This window comes from Erythranthe guttata, chromosome 3, assembly GCF_056151865.1.
Source record: "Erythranthe guttata isolate IM_541 chromosome 3, IM_541, whole genome shotgun sequence".
NCBI classification, from domain to species: Eukaryota; Viridiplantae; Streptophyta; class Magnoliopsida; order Lamiales; family Phrymaceae; genus Erythranthe; species Erythranthe guttata.
The window spans coordinates 11325870-11344934 of record NC_142535.1 but is presented as its reverse complement, the minus strand read 5'-3'; the positions used below and the strand labels follow the sequence as shown (position 1 = coordinate 11344934).

Below are 19065 nucleotides of genomic sequence, written 5' to 3'. Positions count from 1 at the left end.
CGTACAACAATAGCTTTCACTCGTCGATTGGAATGGCACCTTACAAAGCTCTTTACGGCCGCAAGTGTAGGTCCCCGCTCCATTGGGACGAAATCGGCGAAAGAAAATTCCTTGGTCCCGACCTAGTCCAACAAACCGTCGATATCATCAAAAGCATCCGAGAGAAAATGCGAATAGCCCAAGATCGACAACAAAGCTATGCCAACACTCGAAGGAGAGATCTCGAATTCGAAGTCGGAGACTCCGTATTCTTAAAAGTGGCGCCTTTCAAAGGAGTTATGCGATTTGGGAAAAAGGAAAAATTAGCACCGCGATTTATTGGCCCATTCGAAATTCTCGACAAAGTTGGTACTCGCGCATACCGACTCGCCTTACCACCCAACTTATCCAACTTTCACAATGTCTTCCACGTTTCAATGCTTCGGAAATACATTCGCAGCCCCGACCACATATTGAAAACCGAACCGGTCGAACTAAACCCTAACCTATCCTACGAAGAGAAACCTTCTCAAATACTTGATTTCAAAACCAAAACCCTTCGAAACCGAGACCTTAAATTCGTTAAGATCCTTTGGCAAAACCATACACCCGAAGAAGCCACGTGGGAACGAGAAGAAGAAATGCGCGAGCGATACCCCGAGTTGTTCAGGTAACAATTTTGGGGACAAAATTTCTTTAAGGGGGGGAGATTGTAACACCCCACCTTTCCAACACCCGAAATCCCTAAAACCCGAGACTAATATTTCTAACTCGATGACCCTTAGGAAATATTATTACGTGATTAAATGCATTACGTGAATTTAATTATGTTACTTACGTGAATAATTACGTGCGCTATCATATATGTGATTTATATGATTTAAATTCCCGTAAATTGAAATTCTAGGAATTTCGTGAATTACGTGACTTATGTGAATTATATTTTATAAAGTGTGATTACATATATATACATATAGGTATGAATTTTCATGCATCTATATACATATATATATTTATATATATACTAATAATACTTGCTGCATATATATATGTGTGTGGCCGTGTAAATGTGTGTGTAGTTAATGCAAGTTGTGTTTATTTCTAAATAAAATAATTAGTGATAAGCATGCATGCCTTTACACTTGGCACCCCCTAATAATTTCTCTAAACCCACACTCAAAGTAACCCAAAAGACACCCTTCATCTTTCTTCTTCCAACACCTCAACCCCTTACTTGTCTTCTCCATTTTTCTCCACCGTAGCAACATCACCACCTCCATTCTTCTCCTTCTTCCACCTCATCTCTTGTTTTTCAAAGAAAATGAAAAATCCCTTGAAAATTTCCCTATTTAACCATGGTTATGGAGCAGCCTAGATCACCATATTCATCAAAGAAATACACATCTCCCTTAAAAATCCATTCCATCTCCTTCACCATCAAAATAGTTTGGCAAGAGCTTGGCATCAACCTTTGAAGCATTTCCTTCGATTTTGCTCCATCTTTTCTTTCGGCTTCTTAAGGTAAGAAATTCGATTTCTTGCTGCAATTAAGGGACATCAATAGTATTGAAAAGATTTTCATGAAATTTTAAAAGATTGGGGAAGATTTCGAAAATTTAGGGCTTTTTGAAGAAAAATGGAAAATGAGTGTTTCTTGTTAAATTCTTGTTCTTGCATCATCTATGTTGATAGGGTTAGATACAACTTTTATTGTCCAAAAGCCTTAAAAATTTCAGATTTCAAAAAGGGGTTTTCAAGGAAAATGAAATTTTAACTTTTTGTGGTTGCATGTGTAGACCTTCGAAAGTTTGGGCCGAATCTGTAATTTTTGTAAAGTCTGGCCGAAAAATGTTTTCAAAACTGTTTTCCAGCATTTATTGAACAAAAATTTCGGATTTAAAGAATTTTTGTAAGAAAAAGTTGATTTGGAAATTCTAGTAGGCTTGCTTGTGTAGATCTAGAAATTTTGGGGCAAATTATGTAATTTCCGAAATTTCTGCATAAAGTAACTTTTCAAATTCATTTTCTGCATCTAGTAAAGTGGAATTTCAGATTTGTTAGGGGTTTTCATGAAAAAGGTGATTTTGAACTTCTAGTGTGGTTGCATGTGTAAATTTCGAAACTTTTGGGTCAAAACTGCAATTTCCGAAAAAATCTCTCATTTTTAAAGTTTGGATCTGTTTTTCAGTAAGTATTAGATAGGAAAAAGTTTTATTTAACAAGTTTTTAAATTTATTAGAGTTATGTTAGAGTTTTGGATTTTTAATTGAAAAAGGGATTTTCCTAGTTTTTAATTTCAAGAAAATTCGAAACTTTGTGAAAATTCAAATTTATTTCAGAATCTGGAAATTTAGTCATTTAGGAGTCCTGGGATTTAATTTGAGAATTTTTGGAATTAGTTTGCTATTATTTCGAAATTAGGATAACTTGCATGTCATTTATTATGTTTTGTGCTTTTATTTTCATGTCTTTGATTTAATGACTTTGAGTGATGAGATTTGGATTGCGTACCTTAAATGGCTGCATGGATGTGTTTATTATTGCTGTGAGAATTTATTGGAATGGATTATTACCTAGATGTGGTGATAAGTTCATTTAATGAAAGGTAAAAAGGGGTGCTTACTTTACAAGCATGGTTTCATATTAAATGGTGATGTTTAGTGTGTTGGCTGTATGTGTGTGTGCTGAATGTGTGTGTGTGTGTGTGCTGAATGTGCATGTGGTGTGTGCCGTGTGTGGTTGTGTGTATATGTGTGAATTTGGGGATTCTTGCCCAAATTATAATTGTGTGGTAAATTGTGATATTTGTGTGACTTTGTGGCACTTGATTGATGTTTGTGATGTTATGTGTGGGTCATAAGCATGATTTCGAAAAGTTGCATTAAAAGGTTTTTAAATTGAAAGATTAATGGAATATCGGGTAATAAACAACTCGGATATAGTGGGCCGGTATCCAACTAGGATGATGTGTGTAGTGGTTTGATCCCCACTTAGTGAAAACGGGCTCGTAACAGGTTTATTACTCAGGTACAGAAATTAATCTTTCACGGATCCGATAAAACGAAAAATGTGTTTTTCATGATTTTTACAAAAAGGGCATTTTAGTCATTTTGCATAAGTAAGTGATTTTGTGTGAGTGTTGTGTTTTCGTGAGTTATGTGATTTTATTGTCTTGTGTTGTGGTACGGAACGTGGGTAAGAATGGGTATATAATATTATATATTATATATAACGTATTTTCAAAGTTCGATATTTACTCGGATTCCTTACTGAGCTTTATAGCTCATATAGATGTCTTTTGATTGCAGGTAGTAGTAATCCTCAACCAGGATGGATCGAGTAGTGAATCGAGGTCTTGCCCGGGATTTTGGAAGACGTACGAGGACCTATGAACGATGCTAGACTTTTGGTTATTTTCTTTTGGTGGTGTAACCCTAAACCGTAACATTTCTCTTTTCGTACTTAATTCCTACTTTAATATCATAAGTTTCGTAATGTGCTATTCTTCATGCCTTCATTAGAAAACTTCGAATCAATCGCCAAAATAACCTTTTTGAACTCTGATTTATTCTCGAACCGAAAAGAATGTTTAGTGAGAATGTAGCACTCGAATAAGAAACCTCCTTTCGAAACTTATTTCCAAACCAAGCTTTGTATTCGGCTATATCAATCCAACAAAGTTTTCGAAAATGCAAAGCCTTCAACACCCAAAAGAACATATTTTTATTAATTGCATTTTCACCCCATTCCAATGTCTCAAAAAATTACAAAGAGATCCTTTGCTTCCGCTAGTTTAATAAATATTCCGATAAACCGGTTCGATTTATCGCCCATCTAGAAGGGGGGTGCTACATGTACTCATAAGGAGTACGTACAACAGATCCTAGAAACACACTAAAATTCTCGAGATTTAACTTCAGCACACTTTTTGTTTCTTCGAAATCTGTACAATTCTTGAGTCTTGAGTTTGGTATTTATAGACTTGCCAAGCTTCCACTCCTTAGCCCATGATCTGCAAGAAAACCAACCACAAGAGCACTCAAGAATGTGGGTTAGTGGGTTAGTTTGGAAGTTAAAATAAATTCCATAATTAAATCCACTAAGCACTACTTAACCCACTAACTAAGATTTAGTTTAGAGTTTTAAGGAAAGTTAAAAACACGCTGTGAAATTAATTCACGTGTTTCAAACTCCCCCTTTTTAACTTTCTGATCAAAACTAAATCTTAGTCAAAGACTCCCCCTGAGATATTGCTTGAACTCCCCCTGAATTTGATAACATTAGAAAAATATAGGAAAAATAAATTCAAAACCAAATTCAGCAAGATAGTCCAACAAAAGAAATAACCAAAGTGCAGTCCTAAACAAAAGTTCAGAGGGAAAATAAACAAAACAAAAACAAAAACAGAATATTGTTCATGAAAACAATCTAAAGTAAAATATCCAAAGTCTCCAAAGTCTCCTCAGTATCAGCTGCTGCTCCTCCATCACTAGATCCACTGCTTTCTTCTGCTCCTTGAGCTTCACCCTCTTTCTGTGCTTCCTCTTCATTAAACCCTTGCTCTCTGCCTTTAGCATCCAAAGGGTGAGATGTTCCTGCTTCAGCTTCATGACCTTTTTCTCCCCCTTTTTGATCAGAAAGAGCCTTCTGAATCATCTCCACCATGGACTGATGGTAGGTAAGCTGAGCTAGAGAGTGAGTAAGCTGTTGCAACAGAAGATCTCTAGGGACAGACACAAGAAGGTTAGAAGTGTTGTCAACATGAGGAGCAACACCTTCAGCACCAGGATTATTTTGACCTGATTCACTTGAGAGAAAATTATCTCCATTCCAGGGAAGATCTTGGACATGAGGAGCTCTTAGAAATTTTTGAGAAACAGTGATCATGCCTTGTGGAGTGTGAAGATATTCTGAGTCATCTTGGCCTACGTTTTGAGAGAGTAAGATGGAATAGATGAGAGAAGGATAGGGAAGGTGAGTGGAGGGTGAAATTTTCTGGGCAAGATGACCAATAGTATCAAAGAACAGTTTGCCAAAATCCACTGGTAATCCCATCCCCAATTTGTACATGAGTACAGCATGAGGTTTAGTTACCACAGAGACATTTTTGGATGGAATCCAATTCATCACTGTGAGTCTAAATAAGACAGAGTAAAAAGCAGTGAGTTGAGACACTTGGAATTTTCTTGGGTGTGCAGGCCAACTTTTTAAACGGTTTCCAGAAATAACTTTGCAAATCTCAGTAAAATCACCATAATTATCCTCATCAATCACAGTAGGAGTTTGTAAATGAGAGTTGATAATTTTGGGAGAAAAAGAAAAGATGGAATTGCGCACAAAAACTTTGCCAAAAGATGGAATAAAAAATAAAAGGGATAGAAAACACAACGTCCCCTAGTTGTCTTGATCGTCCTCGTTGGCTCCTCCCTCCTCTTCCTGTCGTCCCCACTCGTGCTCCTCCCAGGCATGTGCCACCAGTGTAGTGGCTGCCGCTTGTGCTGGTTCGTCGGCGGTGGAGGTTGATGCTCTGTCATATCGAGGCCGTGGTGGGAACGACCGTGGCTTGACAATGTCATCGGTCCTGCACTGAAGCGCTTCAGCCATGGCCTTCATCATTTTCTTGAACCATCTCACATTTTCCTCCACAACATCCATCCATTTTCCAACATACTCTGGGAGCTATGGTTCTGCTTCTTGTCTGCATCTTCTGCCCCTTTGTTCTGGTCGAGTTGCATGAACATCTGAGGGACCTGCATCTGGTATATCTGAGTCGCCCTCGCCCAGGGGTCCACTCGCTGGCTGGAGCTTGTGGTAAGGGAAGATAGGCTGTGGTGACCTGGTAAGCCGGTCATCAGCGTATGTGGGGACCCCTGCACGATCACACAATGTAGTGATGAGGGAAGGGAACATCAGACCTAGAGAGGTATCACCTAAGCATCGTCGGATCTCAGCGTGTATTATCGCGCCCACATTCACAAGTGTCCTCTTCATAATGGCATACATCAGTGTAAGACGTGGGGCATAGGTCTTGGCCGTCGACTTTGTGGGCATAAGCCGGCTACTAACGAAGTACATCCATACCTTCGCTTCTCTTGAAAGTACCCCCTGACGGAACCAGTGCTCTCCTCGTCTCCACCTCGAACCCCTAGGGCATAAAGTCTAAATCAGCTGCTCATAGGTCGTTGCCATCTTCAGTTGTTGAAACGGCTCGGTCGGGACTTCGGGTACGTGGAAAAATTTGTTGATTGTAGCGGCGTCATAGCGCACCTCTTTGTCTCGAAGAACGACTACCGACCCCACGTGAAAAACGGCATTGGCATAGAAAAGCCTCACTAGATTCTCGTTGTAGGCCTCTGGTCTTTTGGCTAAGTACTCCCATTTTCGACGATCAAAGTTTGTTCTGATCGATTTTTTTTCCATGCCATAGATATCTAATCCCCTTTCTGGAACAAACGGTCGGCTATGGCGACGTATAAATTCTTTCTTGGCCTCGACGTTCACGTACAAAAACTCATCTCCTGGTTCGAGGACTACGTGGTCAAGGATGGTGTGTTGATTAGCACGGGAGCCCATCTCAAGTTGCACGTTTCCCGTGCGTGGGGTTTGTTGCTCTTCTGGCATCTCGGATGGTGGTGGTGTGCTCGATGTGCCTTCTTGGCCTCCCTTGCCTCGAGAAGTTGCCTTTTTCTTTGGTGGCGCTTTTCCCTTTGTCGGAGCCTTCTCCTTGACATTTGGTTGGGCTTTCTTGGTGGTGTTGCCCGTCTTTAAGAGTTTCTTGGCCGGCGACGTCATTTCGTTCAAATTTGTGCGAGATGGAGGGTCGAAAGCTTTTGGAAGTTCGTTCGGGAATTTTGTCGAACACTTGGCGTGCCCAACTTGGTATGCCTTTTGGATTCCACCGGTTGTTCGATACTTATCCCTCCTACATCAATCACAACACCCCAAGTGAGAATCCACCACAACATACAACAATAGGTAGCTAAACAACCAACCCAAATAAATCAAATTTTTATTTTATTCTTCATTTCGAAATTAAGAACAATAGGGCAATTCCTATATCTAAACATTGGTTCACCCACAATTCATGCTTTGAATCTCAACACCAAGTACAAAATCACGTACTAGCATACACAGTTAACAAACAAGGGGAATAATCCTGAAATTTTGGGGAAATTCGAAAGAATTGAAGAAAATAAAAAAAATGAGGACTAGATTGAAAATTTACCTTTTCTTGAAGATTCACCCACAAATCCTTGGAGTAAATGTGCAAATCGTAAATTTGTGATGATCAAGTGTGTGATTGATGTGCTTTTTATGAAAGAAATTGAAGATTTTGAAATTGGGGAGGGGTTAGGGCTTGGAGAAAGAATAAGGGAGAATAAGAAAATGAAAGGGGTTTGCGCCTTTTGAACTGTTTTTCAACCCCAGATCGCGATCCACAATGCCCGGATCGCGATCTGGAGGCTTACCTTGCAGCTTCTGGAAAAAGGCCCCAGATCGCGATCCGACTTACCTGGATCGCGATCCGGCCGCAAATATCGCAGCTTTTGGAAAAACGTCCCAGATCGCGATCCGACTTACCTGGATCGCGATCCGGGCCCAAAATTGGTGGCTACTGGAAAAACACCCCAGATCGCGATCCGACTTACCTGGATCGCGATCTGGTCCACCTAAAACCTGCCAAAACGAAAATTTAAATGGGTGAGATAGAGATATTGAACCATAAAATATAAAAATGCACGAAAATGCTAAGAATAAAAATGAAAACAAGAAAAAAAGGACAATGACAGAGAATGAGCAACAATGGGGTGCCTCCCATTTAGCGCCTGTTTTACAGTCGACGGCTCCACTTCTTTTGGATTTATTGGGAGAAAACTAGTGCGACACGCTCCACTTCCTCGGGAGCACCATTCGGGTAGTAATGCTTAACTCGTTGCCCATTCACTTTGAACGACGGACCGTCTCGTCCTCGTATTTCGATAACTTCTTGTGGGGTTGCGCTCAGGACTACGAATGGTCCTGACAAACGGAATTTGAGCTTTCCCGGAAATAGTCGTAGCCAAGAATTGAATAGCAGGACTTGGTCACCTTCTCAGAACTCTCGCTTTGTAATTCTTATGTCATGCCACTTTTTCGTCTTTTCTTTGTAAATCTTGGCATTTTCGTAAGCATCGTTTCTGAACTCCTCCATTTCATTGAGTTGAAGCAATCGACGATCGCCGGCAGCTGTTTGATCGAAATTGAGCTTTTTGACTGCCCAATAAGCTCGGTGCTCCAATTCCTCTGGCAAGTGGCACGCTTTCCCAAACACGAGTTTGTACGGAGACATCCCAATCGGTGTCTTGAATGCGGTTCGATAGGCCCAAAGTGCATCATCGAGCTTCAACGCCCAATCTTTTCGGTTCGTGCTCACGGTCTTCTCCAGAATCTGTTTGATTTCTCGGTTTGACAACTCAGCAAGGCCATCTGTCTGTGGATGATAGGCTAGCGCAATTTTGTGTCGGATCCCCAACTTGTTTGTGAGATTAGTGAGCAGTTTGTTGCAGAAGTGAGATCCTTCATCGCTAATGATCGCCCTAGGTGTCACAAACCTTGAGAATATGTTCTTGTGGAAGAATTTGAGGACTGTACGAGCATCGTTGGTAGTGGTGGCAATTGCTTCGACCCATTTGGACACGTAGTCCACGGCAAGCAAAATGTATAACTTCCCGTTCGAAGAAGGGAATGGTCCCATGAAGTCTATGCCCCAAACATCGAAAAGCTCCACCTCTTGCATGTTGTTCAAAGGCATTTAGCTTTTGTTGGATAGGTTCCCTGTTCGTTGGCATCGATCACACCGTTTCACGAACTCGTAACTATCTCGGAATAGGGTTGGCCAAAAGAAGCCTGACTGCAGAACCTTGGCGGCTGTGCGAGAGTCCCCGTGATGCCCGCCAAAAGATGAAGAGTGGCAATGTGTGATAATCTCACATACTTCTGTTTCCGGAACACATCTTCGGATGACACGATCGGGGCCGGTTCTGAAAAGCAACGGCTCGTCCCAAAGATAGAAACGACTGTCGTGAAGGAATTTTTTCTTTTGATGATAAGAAAGATCGTCAGGAATGATTCCACTCGCCAAGAAGTTGGCCACATTAGCATACCACGGAGTGTGAGTACTAATGGCGAGCAGTTGCTCGTCTGGGAACGATTTTTGAATATTTCCTTCGGCTGGAACTCCTTCTAGTATGAGTCTGGAAAGATGATCTGCTACCACATTCTCGCTCTCCTTTTTGTCTCTGATTTCCAAGTCGAACTCCTGGAGTAGGAGTACCCATCTGATAGTCGGGGCTTGGCGTCCTTCTTTGCAAACAAGTATCGAATAGCTGCGTGGTCGGTGTAAATGATCACCTGAGACCCCAAAATATACGGTCTGAACTTGTCAACGGCATAAACGACATCAAGCATTTCCTTTTCGGTCGTTGAATAGTTCTTCTGTGCCTGGTCAAGTGTACGACTCGAATAGTAGATGGCTTTGAAGATTTTGTCCCTCCTCTGTCCCAATACTGCACCTACAGCATAGTCGTTCGCATCGCACATGATCTCGAATGGTTCCTCCCAATTAGGAGTAATCATAATCGGTGATTGGGTCAGCTTCTCCTTGAGAAACGTGAAAGCCTGCAAACAAGCAGAATCAAAATCAAAGACGGCTTCCTTCTCAAGAAAATGGCATAATGGTTTTACGATTTTCGAAAAATCTTTAATGAATCTACGGTAAAACCCAGCATGCCCTAAAAAACTTCTAACCCCCTTGACATCCTTTGGTGGAGGCAATTTTTCAATCGTTTCGATTTTTGCCCTATCCACCTCAAGACCCTTTTTTGAGACCTTGTGACCTAGAACAATACCTTCACGAACCATAAAATGACATTTTTCCCAATTTAAAACAAGGTTCGTTTCTGTACATCTTTTCAAAACAAGTTCTAGATTGTGCACACAATGATCGAAAGACAATCCAAACACAGAAAAATAATCCATAAACACCTCAAGAAATTCTTCTACCATATCGTGAAAAATAGACATCATACATCATTGAAAGGTAGCAGGCGCATTACACAAACCGAAAGGCATCCTACGAAATGCAAAAGTACCGTAGGGGCAAGTAAAAGTAGTTTTCTCTTGGTCTTCTGGGGCGATTGAAATTTGATTGTACCCCGAATAACCATCAAGAAAACAGTAATACTCGAAACCTCCTAGCCTGTCTAGCATTTGATCAATAAAGGAAGGGGGAAATGGTCTTTTTTAGTGGCCGTATTTAATAATCGGTAATCGAAGCATACACGCCACCCAATGACTGTTCTAGACGGAATAAGTTCATTTTTATCATTCACAATAACCGTCACCCCACCCCTCTTTGGCACAACCTGCACCGGACTGACCCACGGACTGTCAGAAATTGCATAAATCATACCAGCGCCCAACAGTTTTAAGACTTCTTTTTTGACTACCTCTTTCATTGACGGGTTTAACCGCCTCTGAGGTTGGACTCTCGGTTTATAGACGTCTTCCATTAGAATTTTGTGTTGAACAATAGACGGGCTAATTCCCTTAATATCCTCAATAGACCAACCTATAGCCGACCTATATTCTCTAAGGACCTCCAGCAGTGTGTTTGTTTCGGCCTCGCTCAAACTAGAAGAAATAATCACCGGATAAGTCTTGTCTGCTCCAAGAAAAGCATAACAAAGATAATCCGGTAATTGTTTCAATTCCAGTACGGGGGCCGTTTTCACACTAACTGGTATCTTAGGGACGATTCCTACCTCGTCTACGCCTAAAATCTCGGCACACTCAAGAAACAACACACAATCAAGCACATCATTTTAAATAGGAGTTTCAGGGGAGGCAGAATGCAAATCAATAGAGTTAGCAATGCGGTGCTCAACAGAATCACATAATTCATACAAATCAAAAAAGGAGGAAACACAGTCCTCGATCACGTCTATTCTACTGCAATGCTCAACATGCTTAGAGTGTTTAAATGCATCTGTCAAATTAAAAACAACTTCTTCCCCGTTTACCCTAAGCATTAAAGATCCTAATTCCATATCAATCATCGCCTTACCACTGGCTAAGAATGGACGACCTAAAATGATTGGTGCTTCATCATCTTCAGGCATTTCAAGTACCACAAAACAGGCAAAATGAATTTATCTACTTTAACTAGCACATCTTCTACAATCCCATCAGGATATTTCAATGAACAATCAGCTAGTTGTAAAGTCATGCGAGTGCGGTTCATATTTCCTATGCCCAGTTTTAGAAACACAGACATAGGCATCAAATTAATACTTGCCCCCAAATCACATAAAGCTTTATCGAAAGTAGAATTTCCAATAATACAAGGAATAGTGTAACTCCCTGGATCTTTCATTTTCGGTGTTAGATTCGACTGAAGAATGGCACTGCAAGTTGCCGTGAGTGTCACTAGTATGTCTTCTTCGATCCGAATTTTCTTGGATCGGACTTCCTTCATAAACTTGGTGTAGTTTGGCATTACCTCCAAGGCTTCAGCAAAAGGGTTGTTGATTCGAATCTGTTTGATCTTTTCAATGAACTTCTTCAATTGATCCTTGAACTTCTTTTTCTTCTGTCTTTCTGGAAAAACAATAGGAGTTATCATAAGAGGAGGATTATCAGGGAAAGAAATGTTATTGGACTTACTAGCCTCTTTTGTACTACTCTCTGAGATGGTGATTTCCGGCTCGACCGAGGTCGGTTGTACAGCTGGCCTTGGTCACTCGTCTGTTGGATAAGGAGGATCGGTCATTTACAAACCACTTCGGATGGTTATGGCTTGACAGCCTTCTTTTGGATTGACTTCGGTATTGCTCGGAAATCCACCCTTGCCCTATCTGCTTCTCCATGTTCTTCATTGTTGATTCCAGGCCCTCCATTTCCTGTTCATGTCGGTGAAGACGCTCGTCATACGTTGGCCCTCATTGCTCTTTGATGGTTGAAATCTGAAGGTGGTTGTAGAGCATTCTTTGGATTGGCGTAGGAGAAGTTCTTGTGATTCCGAATTCCCGGGTGGTAATGAGTAGGGTTTTGGTTCTGATTGTTGGTTCCCCGGAAATTGTTGAATCGGTGGTTCATAAAGTGTGCCTGCTCCCAATCGTCATTTGTGGCTTGTGAAGTACTTGCTGCTGCTACTCGTTCGGTTTGTGGCCCTCGAACCGATAATTGGGCGACCTGATTTGATACGGTCGCTAACTGTAATGAAACCGCGGCTAAAGGATCGAGTTGGTGGACTCCGGCCATCTTTTGTATACCACTTCGTTCAGACGGCCAATGGTAAGCATTCTCACACATTCGCTCGATAATGTCTCGAGCGTCTATGGGAGTCTTGTTTTGCAATGATCCACCTGAGGCAGCATCGACTAAAGATCGGGCTGGTTGATCGAGCCCATTGTAGAATAACTCCATTTGATCCCACTGGTTGAATCCGTGTTGAGGGCATTGTCGTAATAAGTCCTTAAATCTCTCCCAAGATTCATGCCTCGGCTCTTGGCTCATCCGTCTGAAGTTGCCCACATCCCTTCGTAGTTGTGCGGTCTTCGAGGGTGGAAAGAATCGTGCTAGAAAGGCTTGTGATAATTCTTCCCAACAGGTGAGTGATCCTGGATTAAGACTCAGAAGCCAACTCTTTGCTTTGTCTCTGACAGAAAATGAGAATAGCTTCAACCGGATTGCATCATCAGAAACACCGTTAACTTTGATCGTGTCACAAATCTCCAAGAAATTGGCAAGATGGAGATTCGGATCCGCAGTGGCTGCTCCGGAGAATTGGTTCGCCATGACCATGTTGATTAGCTCCGTCTTCAGCTCGAAGTTGTTTGCGGCTATTGTCGGTTTCCTGATTCACGAATAGTTCTCATTCACAGCTGGAGTTCGGTATTCTCGCATTATTCGCTCGGGTGGTAGGTTCGGTCTTGGCTGCTCGTGAATTCGTCCTGGCTCTCGATCGTACTCAAAGGCCAGGTGCTCTGGATTTCCTTGATCGTCGGCCATTGGTTCACTTTGTTGGTTGCGCGTGGCCCTTAGTCTACGAAATGTCCTTCCAAGCTCGGGATCGTAAGGTATGATTTCCAAATTTCGACGCCTGGGCATAAACAAAGTGATCGGTTAAAATCAAGGTAAAAATCGAAAATAGAATAGGTAAATAGCTAAAGTAATAATCAGATAATTGGTAACACTATCAACAAAGATAAAATCAAATTGGTCCCCGGCAACGGCGCCAAAAACTTGATGCGCGTTTTCCTCACGTATAAATTACCGCAAGTATACAGTATCGCATTTTGCATAACAGTGGTTCCGGATATCGATCCACAGGGACCTTATAGATTCACATGCTGAGTAGTGTAATTATATTATCGTTATATTATCTAGCCGGTCGTAAAGATTTGGAATTGTGATAAACCCTAATTTATAAGCATGGAAAATAGTAAACATGCAAATATAGAATGTACGTAAATAAAGTAACGACAACTCAACGCAGGGGGACTTCGATTTAAAAGGGACTTCTAGAGCCAAATTCACCTATGTATAATCAACAACGATCTACAAATCCAATATCTAATGCCACATTCCTATTCGTTAACCCAGACGATAATGTACTCTAACCCTCGTCTCCAGTGTAGTTAGAGTCTACCCACAGGTCCGACGTCTCTGTTCAGAACCTGCTATTAAGAGAGCATTTAGGTCAAGTCCTTAAGGGCTACCCGAAGTGCATCACGTCTCCGTTTCCACACCCCGAGCTATGTTTTCCTAACTTCAAACAAGAAATCCTCTCTCGAGTTCATTCCTATTTAATATCAATCCGAGAGCTGATCAAACAATCAGAAGCAATTAATACAGAAAAACATAAACGAAATCAAAACACGACAAATAGATAACAGAAATGACGATCGAAATCAATATATACAAGGCTTCATTGCCCTAGAAGAAAATATTCTTAGTTCATAACAAACATGATGTCAAAAGAATGTACAAAGGAAATGAAGAACAAAACGTAAAGAAAATGCGTAAGAAAAACCCAAGTCGGAACCCCTGTTGATGATTCCCGCGAAGAACGGTCGAAAATCGTAAAAAGTCGAAGAAGAACGAAGAGTGAGGGCTTGCTTCTATTTATAGTAAATTGCAAATCTTCCTCCAGAAGCTTTGCTTTTGAAAATATCTGCCCTCGAAAATCGTGCCAGATCGCGATCCAATAAAGTCAGATCGCGATCTGCCTTCTCGAAAAAACGTGAACCGCCATCCCAGATCGCGATCCAGGAAGTGCGGATCGCGATCTGCCCCAAAATCACGATGCTACTGGAATTTGTCACCAGATCGCGATCCGATCTGGGTCTGAACTTGCTTGCTACTAGAATTTGCATCCAGATCGCAATCCGAAGTTCCTGGATCGCGATCTGGGTCTTAATGACCACTTTCTCGGGTGGAAAAATCGGTTTCGCTTCCAAATGGCTTTGACATGGCAACAATAGCTAACAAAACCTAAAAAAGGAAATAAAACAAGAAACGCAATAATATATACAAATAAAGCCAAAACTCGGACGAACGAAGACCAAAACTCGAAGATTTGATAAGCAAAAATCGTGCAAAACGAACACTTATCCCGCAGCGATGTGCACTAGCAAGTCTCGTGTACCACATTTGGGAGGCTCGGAACAAGTGGAACTATGAGAAAATTGGAACTACTCCGAAGGACCTCACAAGGAAGATTCAGCTACATATTTACTCGGCTATGTTGAGCCAGCACCCGGAGCTAGCGATTTCAAGGACGAACGGACAACCGGGCAGCCTTATGCACCCATGAGGGCGTGATCTAGATGCTAGGCTTTCGTGGGTTTTTCCCACTTTTATTTCTGCTTTTATGTTAGTTTTTTTTTTTTTTTTTTTTTTTTTTTTTTTGCTTTCTGCATTAGGTTCTGCAATTTCCTCGGGCATACCCGTTGTAATTGTCAACAACTTTTTTTGATTTATAATATTTACATTTTAATCAAAAAAAAAAAAAAACATTCAGCATTCAGCGATTAATTCTATCAAACGGAGCCTTAGCATCTTTCTTTTAGATCAAGTAGTATACTCACTAACATCACAGATTAACTCGAAAGGTTAGTTCCAATTGTGAACAATAACAATCGATGCAGGGACTAACCCTCCCCTTCAAAACTTGAAAACGGTGATAATATCAGAGAAGACGACTTCAGCGGAGGCCCGGGTTCCGAAGTAGCCATACTTGAACGGTTTTTTGTCTAATGAGAAAAATTAAATTGGACATTTCTCTATATATATGATAGCCCCTTTATTTTAAGCATAATATATCTACATATTCCAATTTAAAATAAAATAATAAATTAATGCAACATAACAAACCTTACAAACAGAGCAAGTATGTGATCTGAATATATCAGCATAGAAGATTATACGGTAAAAGAACTCAAGGAGGTTAGCATTTATGTATTTTTCTTTAGCTAAATAACCATTTTTATTCGTTTTTTTTTTTTCTTTCTAAATCTGCCCAGACTAAAATCGACTTCTACATGTCGAATTTTGTCCCCATAATCAACATTGTCGTGTTGACTTTGGTGCAAGAAAATGGACATCTGCATGTTGTGTCTGACTCCATCACCTTGCAATATACCAAGTCTGTAACCAAAAAGGAAACAAATAATCATGGTTTGCCGGAACGGCGCGGTACATTGTTGCGGACAGTGCCTTTCCAGTTCTATTTTAACGTATGGGCTTCGTCTCGTCCGGAACGGACAAATTTTAATTAAATTGCTAAAAAAAATAGAATTTATTTCAAATGTATTTTTAATAACAACATTACAATACAATAATATACAAAATATTATTAGAATTCAAAAATAAATATTACAACAATCCTTGAACAATATTATGAAAATACATCCAATATTAATACCAGGTATAATGTCGAGTTGATTCAAAGTTTCCAACAGGTCCCCCGCCATCTTCTTATTTTCTCTATTCCTCCATGTATTTTTTTCCTTTTCTTTAGTCAAACTTAAACCTTAGTCAAATTACAGTCTTCTGTTCCAGCCCCTCTGACCGCGTCGCGGCCGGTTTGTGGCTCCATCTCGCCTGTCCCACCGTTTTCCCAACGTACGGATATGTCACACTGCAAAAACCATTTTGGTTATGGTTTCGGGACAGCGGGCACCTTTGCCGTTCTGTTCAAGCAAATCATGGAAACAACCCACTTAAGCCGATCAATGAACCCGGGATGTCCGGTAGTATGGAGATTGCTACATCCGTTGTTACATCCACATTTAGGTGTCCATTTAAGTACACAAAGTTGACACCTTAAATGTCGATAACTCACTGTGTAGTAGAAATTTCCAAAAGTGTCCCACACAATTGACCTGCAAGTGTCGAACAACAACCCAAAAAATTGACATTCGTAGGTCGATTTTGTTTGTTCGACAATTTTCAAAAAACAAAATCCAATTTTCTACAACATAATGACACAACTACGTGCTCATTGAGACTTACCAACGGAAAAATTCGATTTTGACAAAACCAATTAGTTTTTTTCTTCTTTTTTGACAAAAAAAAAAGGGTAAATAGCAATTAACCCCCTTGTGGTTTGGACATTTTGGACATGACCCCCTTGTGGCATGAAATTAAACACATAACCCCCTTGTGGTTTTCACATTTTCCACATGACCCCCTTATGGTTTTGAAATTTTGCACATGACCTCCTTATATTATGAAATTAGGAACATAACCCCCTTCAATAGAACACTGCAAAAGACTAAACTACCCCTAAAGTTTAGCCTGCAACCATACCAACTGTTCGTTGGTTACTCTAGCAAGTCAAAATTTCTGGTTTTAATTTAAAATTAACTATTCTATAAAATGAAAAGCTTAATGTACATTTTTGTAAAATGAGAAATATAATATATCATTGTTTTTTTTAATTTTACAACACAAAAGGTATATATTACTAGTTATTACCATTGACAATTTATTCAATTTGAGAAACCGATTTGAAAATCTCATATGCTACAAATAATATATAAAATGATTAAACTCGATATAAAGTAATGAACTATCAATTTATTTGTTCAATTATAATTCGGTAAAATAATTCTACATATTTCAAGCTTTGATATTATTATTAATTATTATTATTATTTACTATTTTCTATATAATATATTATATTATAGTTGTTATCGAATTTTATTTTTTTAAGAAACAGAGTCTTCATTCTTTAGAGGTAATTTAGTATTTTCCAGTTTTCTATTCAAGGGGGTTATGTGCCTAATTTCATATCATAAGGGGGTCATGTCCTAAATGTCAAAACCACAAGGGGATTATGTGCCCAATTTCATACGTAAGGGGAATGTTCAAACTACAAGGGGGTTAAGTGCTATTTAACCAAAAAAAATAAAATAGAATGTTTTGCATGGGTGTCGTTATTGGATTGCTTTGGTGTTGGATTATTCAAGGATTTCAGTTCTCTGCTCCTTGACATACGTGATATGTCCGATGAAGATAAGCTGTTCAACTTCATGGCTGGATTGCAGCCATGGGCCCAAACCGAGTTGCGGCGACAAGGCGTGAAGGATCTGCCAAGTGCCATTTCGGCAGCAGATTGACTTGTCGATTACAAGGTGATGGGGGCAGATGATTCCGATAAGGAAGGCTCGAAGAAGGATAAGTTCAGGGGAAAGAAGTTTGGTGGCAAGGGTGGCCGTAATTGGAAGCAAAAAGAGAGCGGTAATGGCGAGGGATCCACGACGCAAGCCAAGACTGATGGACAACCCGTCGTCAACAAACAAAACCGTGGCTGCTTTCTATGTGATGGCAACCACCGGATGAGGGACTGTCCAAAGAGGAGCACGTTGAATGCTTTGATGCGGGAGTCGGATAGTGAAGAAGATTCGGACGAGACGAGGCGTGCGAATCCGATTCAGTTGTTGAGTGCTTTGGTCGTGGACAAGGCACCCAACGGCACCAAGGGCTTGATGTATGCCATGGTGCTGATCAATGGCAAAGCAAGTGAAGGCGATGGTTGATTCGGGAGCAACACACAACTTCGTTGCCGAGAGAGAAGTCAAGAAGCTGGGCTTGACTCTGTCAAAACATGCAAGTCAAGTTAAGGCTGTAAATTCAGAGGCGGGGCCGGTGAAAGGCAGAACCGATGTCGATCTAGTGATCGGTTCTTGGAAAGGGCAGTGCGGATTGACTGCCGTACCACTAGATGATTTTGATGTGATATTGGGGCAAGAGTTCCTACTTGCTGCCAAGGCTGGGGTGATACCGTTTCTCGGAGGGTTGATGATTATGGACGAAGAGTGTCCATGCTTCGTTGAATGCTCGTACGTGACGAAAGCAAAGGCGGGAAAGAAACCGATGACAATGTTGGTTGCGGTGCAATTAGAGGCAGAATCGAACGACGAGGAGTCATCGAGCCTAATTGCAGCCGTTGGAAGCAAGACGGTGAATTCTTGGGCTGGTTTGCTTGTACGTGCATTGCCGAGAAATGAGGCAAGGGCCGAAGGCAAGTTGAGGTATTCAGTTGGGCTTCTGAATGGGCATTGTGGCCTTAATTTTGTTCCAAGTTGCTGCCGTGTGTGGCACAATTCGTGGGTTCGAAATGTGGTATTTTCTGAATTTATGTTGCATGTTGGATTTTTGTTGGGCTGGTTTCTGCTGTTGATGAAATGGAAGCCGTGTTTGGGTGATTTCCGTGGGCTGGAGGTCTCCTTTCTTGATTGGTGGGGCAATCGAGATAAAATGCTAGTTGTGCCAAAAACTAGCATTTTCACTTGTGGTTGGGTGCTGTTGTTTGAACGTGTTTGGCGTTCGTTTTTCCGAGGGCTGAAAGAATATGTGGGATGTTCGTGGGATCAGACTTGGGATATGAGTTTCGATGTAGTGCTGGTGCTCAAGCACAATCAAAGACGGTGGCAAGACAACTGGAAACGAGGGACATCTGAAGCTGACGGTTTCGGTTCGACGAGGGCGTCGAACACCATTGGTGGGGGAGGTCTGTTACCCCCTTAGTCGGTGAT

The 19065-nt window shown here is 41.0% G+C and overlaps 1 pseudogene; it reads right to left on the bottom strand.

Moving 5' to 3' along the window:
- Positions 1-6138: 6138 nt before the first annotated feature.
- On the bottom strand, positions 6139-9958 carry LOC148771779 (uncharacterized; annotated as a pseudogene).
- Between the last annotated feature and the right edge of the window lie 9107 nt (positions 9959-19065).